The sequence below is a fragment of the Leptodactylus fuscus genome, chromosome 2 (assembly GCF_031893055.1).
Source record: "Leptodactylus fuscus isolate aLepFus1 chromosome 2, aLepFus1.hap2, whole genome shotgun sequence".
Taxonomy (NCBI): Eukaryota; Metazoa; Chordata; class Amphibia; order Anura; family Leptodactylidae; genus Leptodactylus; species Leptodactylus fuscus.
In genome coordinates this window covers 43,194,798-43,202,741 of record NC_134266.1, presented here as the reverse complement: position 1 = coordinate 43,202,741, position 7,944 = coordinate 43,194,798, and positions in this window count along the sequence as shown.

Sequence of the window (7,944 nt, the reverse complement as noted above, 5' to 3'; positions counted from 1 at the left end):
GATCGCATCTATACTGCTAATTTATGTAAATACATTGCTTCAGTAATACTGCTTTGTTTGCCTGCTATGTGAAATTATTCCTCCCATTGTTTGCACTTCATTTTCAGGGCTCATGGCCTGTCAGTCACTGCTGTCTGGGGAGGGAGGTGATTGATCTCACTGTTATCTATAGTTCTGTGGTTAGGACAATCAGTTCAGCTATTTACATTTCGCTGAGATAGGCCCTATGAGCTGTGTCTGTTATCTCTCTATGTATACATAAATATTGAGTCTGTTCTCTAGAAGCATGCTAAGTGTTCTATACAAACATGTGTAAGGTAATATACATTTACTATGCACATTATTTGATCCGCATTTACATTAGATCTCTCATGGTAAATGTAAAGTCTTTATTGTGATAATTCATAGTGTTCTGTTCATCAAACAGTCAAAGCCAGCTAGTCCAAGCTTGCAGGAATACTGGAAGTGAGAAAAAGAGACAGCAGGCAAAGCTGCTGAGACAGGTAAATGGGAAAACCTCTATAACATAATAGCTGAGCTTCCCCAAACAGAACCTATAGAGATGAGCAAAGCAGTTCAGAACAAACCAGGTTCAGCCCAAAATTTCCATACTTTGGGGGTTATAACAACTTAAACTTTTTGCATTTTTTTTTTTAGCTGAAGTGGATAAAATGGTGACCACCATGTGAAAATTTGAAAAAAAAGCAGAGCTGTAACATCTCATGAGAAGCGACATTCAGTCATTAGGGAGCCAATATATTTTTTGGCATGTAGGAGGAAACCCATGCAAACTCCATGTAGATAATGCCGTTAGATTCAAACCCAGTACTCCAGCACTGCAAGACTACACTACTGCCTAGATAAGAAGTGATGTGCTAGTGTCACTGTTCTGAATCAGATGCATCAATATTAGAGATGAGCGAACACTAAAATGTTCGAGGTTCGAAATTCGATTCGAACAGCCGCTCACTGTTCGAGTGTTCAAATGGGTTTCGAACCCCATTATAGTCTATGGGGAACATAAACTCGTTAAGGGGGAAACCCAAATTCGTGTCTGGAGGGTCACCAAGTCCACTATGACACCCCAGGAAATGATACCAACACCCTGGAATGACACTGGGACAGCAGGGGAAGCATGTCTGGGGGCATAAAAGTCACTTTATTTCATGGAAATCCCTGTCAGTTTGCGATTTTCGCAAGCTAACTTTTCCCCATAGAAATGCATTGGCCAGTGCTGATTGGCCAGAGTACGGAACTCGACCAATCAGCGCTGGCTCTGCTGGAGGAGGCGGAGTCTAAGATCGCTCCACACCAGTCTCCATTCAGGTCCGACCTTAGACTCCGCCTCCTCCGGCAGAGCCAGCGCTGATTGGCCGAAGGCTGGCCAATGCATTCCTATGCGAATGCAGAGACTTAGCAGTGCTGAGTCAGTTTTGCTCAACTACACATCTGATGCACACTCGGCACTGCTACATCAGATGTAGCAATCTGATGTAGCAGAGCCGAGGGTGCACTAGAACCCCTGTGCAAACTCAGTTCACGCTAATAGAATGCATTGGCCAGCGCTGATTGGCCAATGCATTCTATTAGCCCGATGAAGTAGAGCTGAATGTGTGTGCTAAGAACACACATTCAGCACTGCTTCATCACGCCAATACAATGCATTAGCCAGTGCTGATTGGCCAGAGTACGGAATTCGGCCAATCAGCGCTGGCTCTGCTGGAGGAGGCGGAGTCTAAGGTCGGACCTGAATGGAGACTGGTGTGGAGCGATCTTAGACTCCGCCTCCTCCAGCAGAGCCAGCGCTGATTGGCCGAATTCCGTACTCTGGCCAATCAGCGCTGGCCAATGCATTCTATTAGCCCGATGAAGTAGAGCTGAATGTGTGTGCTTAGCACACACATTCAGCTCTACTTCATCGGGCTAATAGAATGCATTGGCCAATCAGCGCTGGCCAATGCATTCTATTAGCTTGATGAAGCAGAGTGTGCACAAGGGTTCAAGCGCACCCTCGGCTCTGATGTAGCAGAGCCGAGGGTGCACAAGGGTTCAAGTGCACCCTCGGCTCTCCTACATCAGAGCCGAGGGTGCGCTTGAACCCTTGTGCACACTCTGCTTCATCAAGCTAATAGAATGCATTGGCCAGCACTGATTGGCCAGAGTACGGAATTCGGCCAATCAGCGCTGGCCAATGCATCCCTATGGGAAAAAGTTTATCTCACAAAAATCATAATTACACACCCGATAGAGCCCCAAAAAGTTATTTTTAATAACATTTCCCCCTAAATAAAGGTTATCCCTAGCTATCCCTGCCTGTACAGCTATCCCTGTCTCATAGTCACAAAGTTCACATTCTCATATGACCCGGATTTGAAATCCACTATTCGTCTAAAATGGAGGTCACCTGATTTCGGCAGCCAATGACTTTTTCCAATTTTTTTCAATGCCCCTGGTGTCGTAGTTCCTGTCCCACCTCCCCTGCGCTGTTATTGGTGCAAAAAAGGCGCCAGGGAAGGTGGGAGGGGAATCGAATTTTGGCGCACTTTACCACGCGGTGTTCGATTCGATTCGAACATGGCGAACACCCTGATATCCGATCGAACATGTGTTCGATAGAACACTGTTCGCTCATCTCTAATCAATATCAATCACTATTCTTAGAGTGTAGTGGGTACTGGATATACCAGAGATAAAGTAGAACGCGCTCACTCGGACCAATTTAAAACAATTATTGTAGTTTATTCAGATAACGCGTTTCGGGGTTTGTTTGGAGTCACACAGGATTCCACCCCTTCATCAGATCTGCGTCATCCCCGATTCCTTTCCTGAGGCCTCTAAGCCTCTAAGGGCCTTAGAGGCCTCAGGAAAGGAATCGGGGATGACGCAGATCTGATGAAGGGGTGGAATCCTGTGTGACTCCAAACAAACCCCGAAACGCGTTATCTGAATAAACTACAATAATTGTTTTAAATTGGTCCGAGTGAGCGCGTTCTACTTTATCTCTGGTATATCCAGTACCCACTATGATTTTCGATCTTTGATCGTGAGTTCAACGTTGCCATCATATGCTCGGCACACCGTTAAGGAGATTTTATTTACCAAAAAAATTTTTTTTGCTAAGGCGAATTATTCCTGCTTTTTCTAAGATCTAAAAGGAAGCGCGGTTTTTCTTGTCTACTTTTCTATATATTCTTAGAGTGTAAAATTCATGGTGTGTTGTGCTTAAGACCAAGAGAAAGAACATTTGTCATACTACATTGCACTGCCTTTGTTGGTGTCTGGTGTATTTTGGGCATTTGTTTTCTTTTCAAAAACCCAGTGGACCTTGTATACATTGCCTCTTTAATCTTTTTTTTTCCCTAAAAGAATTGTAATTTTTTTTTCCAAGAATTCCCCCCCCCCCAAAAAAAAAAAAAAATATAAAAAAAAAAAAAAAAAAAAAAAATTGTGAATGTTAAAATATATAAGAAGGCTTTTTAATGTATTTTTAAACATGCAATTTGTGACTATCCATTTACCTATAGCCATATCTGTTGTCACTTTGCCTAAAAAGTAGAAAAACAATGCGTACATTACAGAGCTAGAGAATGATTAGATAAAGCCCATACTTTTTAGAACTATTTATTAGCACTTCCAGTTCTGTTTGAACAGAATAAAACTTTTGGTACAAAATCTGAACTTGAACTGAACCTTGAAAGGAAATGACAGCTGTATTATGATTGGTTGCTATCAACAACTAAGACAGTTTTTCCTTTAGATCATGTTAAATCTGCCCCATTGACCTGTTCCAAGCCCAAAGTTATAAATGTTAAATAGTTTGGATTCCAGAACAGAAGATTGTAGGACGCCAACAGAAAGGGAGGGGTGTGTGAGTGAGAGACACTACATGATGTGGTATAAAGGGATTCATTAGAGGGCCAAGTCTGTAATGCAAAGGTATAATAGACCTTGTACTACTAGAGAATGGTCACCAGTGAGAAATGCAGAGGTCAAGGTCTAGAAGGTGGTGAACGGATCAGTGTTACTTGGCTTTGGTAGTAAGTAGGTCATCAGAGACTTGAGTTAAGACTGTTTCAGTGGAATGATGGGTGATGACGCCAGTCACAGGATGAGGTGAATGAGATATATGAGGGTAGTTTGAGGTGGACATATTATTTAAGGAGTATGGAGACAACTGGGCAGATAATTGAACAGGGAAGACTAGCCGAGCAATGTCTTCTTTGGTGTTATAGTTGCAAGTTTGAAGATACAGATACAAGATACAGATGGAGTCAACTTCAAAAGTGAAGATTTTTATTGGGGGGGGGGGGGTAAAGAGAGTTATTTGATAAAAAGAAGGACGACTCCTCTACAATGTTTGTTGTTGTGATGCTGAGTGTGAGTAAATTGAGGGCTGCTTTTATTTAGTGCTTGGAGGCAGAGCTAAATACCGTAGAATCTGCAAAGCAAGCACGTAACAGAGGATGGCAGTTTTAGTATAACACCTTTCCCCTTTCATATTTTACTCTATAATGGATTTATGAACCATGAATATATTTGTTATAGAACGCTTGGTATGATGATTGCTGACCGTGATTGTTGGAATTTTATTTGACAAGTAGTATTGATGTATTATTATTATGAAAAACATTATTATGCATATGAGAAAAAAGAAAAGTATGTGGTTCCCTAAAATGTTAAAGCTAATTGCAGACTTCTAAGGGTCAGAGCCTATTTATTAGCAATAATAAGTCTCTGAACGATATTAACAAGAGCCAAATTGTCATAGTTAGACAACTGAGTCAGGGCATACACATAATGGCAGGTATAGACATTTCTGTCAAGCAATGGTTGGTACCTTCCAACAGAATTTCTAGAAAGGGCAATTGGAGAAGTGGTAAGAGTGTTATTGCATATGCAACACGGTGGTTCAATGGTTAGCACTGCGGACTTGTAGTCCTGGGTTCAAATCCTGCCAAGTGCAAAACATCTACAAGGAGTTTGTATGTTCTCCCTGTGTTTGTGTGAATTTCCTCCCATACTCCAAAGACATACTGATAGGGAAAAAGGTACAATCTACATATTAAAAAGAAATAGGGTTATTGCCATCCAAGACCATGTTGGGTGAAGATTTTCTGGCCCTCTTCCACAGAAGAGCTACTGAAACTAAAGCCACCAATATCTCCAGCATCGGGGCGCATATTGGGAAAGCCAACAGTGTGCTGAATACTGCACATCTATGAGGGCGTGAGAGGTTCTCTTTAAGATAATTTAGGTCATGGCTGCCTCACATCATGTGGGTCGCACTGTAGTTAGTTTGACTACATTAATCCCTGGCATTATTCAGTGCTTATAATTGGTTGCTCTATTCTAACATTATTCACTTCAGTTTATGCATATTGAATGGATGTAATTATTGTTAACATTGAGACAATTCATGAACTCATTTGTGTGGCATTTATGAGATTTACTATTGTTGAACTTCACATTCATTCTATGCATTGTAACAATGAAATGACCTTAATCTGGAGGTTGCCAGCCCCAGCCTTCCTCCCTTTTCTTGTATTTCAAATGTTATTAGTTTATTAACATTTTTCCTTTTTTAATAATTATTTAATAATTTATTAGGAATTTAGTATAAATGAGTATTTATTTATACTGTCTTTGAATTACTGTTGGGGCACGTGTGTAAGGATGTACATGTATTTTTTGGTATGTATATGACCTTGGAGAATACTAACATTTTCTAGAATTATGATATTCTGAATATGCTGTTACATTTGTAGTTCTTTCTAAACTGGTGAGCGAAACCTAGCTGTCATATAATAAACTTACTAGGTAGAGATGGAATCTGCTCTATAGCTGTCTTTCTCTGACACAGAAACAGCCCCGGGTTCAAGGGAGAACAAATACAGAGAATTGCTGACCTGTAATGATGTGATGTGCTTTGGTTGTGTTAAATGTTTCTCTTTAACTCCAGCATCAGCCTAAGCCTATGTTTTGTCCTATCTGTCTCCCTCAGGTCACTTCCCCCCTTCCTTCTCCATACACTTCTATAGAAATGAGTCATCTTAATCATGTCTTGAGACAAATACAGCAGTGATTTTAAGAGTGAGAGCTGTTTTAGCAAAGGGAAGGGAGTAGGGAAAAGCCTGATAAGAGCAGAAAGAAGAATGTCTCTCTGATAACATAAATTACAATATTTATAAAAATCTTATGTACTATTCATATATGCAATGTGTGTTGCAATGCAACAACCAAATATGCTATAGAAACCATGATAACATGGTACAAACTTCTCAGGAATCTCCTCTGTTAGGGTAAGTTCACACGGCAGAAACCTTTTCCACCGTGTGGCTTTTTGGCATGGGTACCCATGACGGGATGCTGATATAGTGCATCAGCATCCCGTTGCGGCATCCCACTCCTGATTAGGCCCAGATGAATGGACCATGTGGACCACGCAACTGACTCATCCATGAAATCCCTGTGAAGATAGGGCATGCCGCTTTTTTTCCCCGTTAGCTGCAAAAAATTACTGAAAAAAAGCGAGTGACTCCCATTGAAATCAATGGGAGATATTTTTTGCAGGTGGATTTTGAGGTGGATTCTGCATCAACCCGCCTTCAAAAAACTCAGTGTGAACATACCCTTAAGTGTAAAGATCACTGCACACACACACAATAAAGTCTTAATGAAAATTAGCAAGTTTGCTTGTTTACTTCTTATTTTCCTATGGTAAGTAAAGTGAAGTCGTTTTATGTATCACAACACCATGACATGTATTTTTAGTGGTAACAAAACAGCAATGTAGAATAAAATAAGATTTAAAAGAAAAGAAAACAGTAATGTAGAATCAGGGATTTGTTTCATACAACGTTTTGTTCAAAGAATTGAATATCCTCTGGCTTGATCCCCATGTGCCATAAAAATAGCACAAGTGAACAATGAAAATATGTAATTTCAGGCATAGTATGGTAACATACTAACATAACATAACTAACTAATATAGTATGGTAATTGTGGCATATAACTAATAAAGCAAAGAGCTCCATATACAATAGAGATCGATAAGATGAAAAAAATTTTCGTGAAAAACTAAAAAAAAGAAAAAAAAAAGAAAATCAGAATAGCTATAGTATGTAGTGGGTAGACAGAAGAGTAGGCAACATGGTAGTATGGAAGTATGAATGTGTAGTAATAAATCATGAAAACCATCTCGTCCAATAAGGAGGTAGGGGATAAAACATAGAAATCAAGGAATAAAAAGGAACTGGGGGTAGGTATGAGAAAAAGAGTAAATAAGGCATAGAGGTATACATGAAAAGAGTAGTCAGAAAGGTAGGGGGAGAAAAGAAGTATATGTAAGGAAAAGGTGTAAGAGACATTGTATAATGAAAGTCAGGGTGGCATACCATTGGTGATTCAATGTAGGCATATAGTATATTGTACATGGAGCTTTTTGCTTGAATATTTTTCTTTATTAGTTATATGTCACAATTGATATAGCTATCTGTTACCATAATATGCCTGAAATTACATATTTTCATTGTTCACTTAGGGTAAGTGCACACAGGGTTTTTTGGTCAGGATTTTGAGGCCGTATCCGCCTCAAAATCCTGACCAAAAAGACGGCTCCCATGAACAAAATCTTGAACTTCTCAATGTCTCAACAACCCTTTCATTGGTCTACATATCTTGGACGGTCATGCGCCCATAAGTTATCTGTTAATCGATCTCTGCCTATTTGCGCCACCTTACATAATGTGTTTCTCTCTACTTCTGTCTGTTTTCACATATGTATTGCATTTATGGTTATCCCAGTGAACTAATAAGTCTGCTACTATCTGGCATATTTGAATTTGTAAAAATGTTAAAATTCAATAAAATTTGGTTAAACAAATAAAAAAGATGGCTCCCATTGAAATCAAGGGAGCTGGTTAGTTCTTTTTTCCAGGAGCCAGT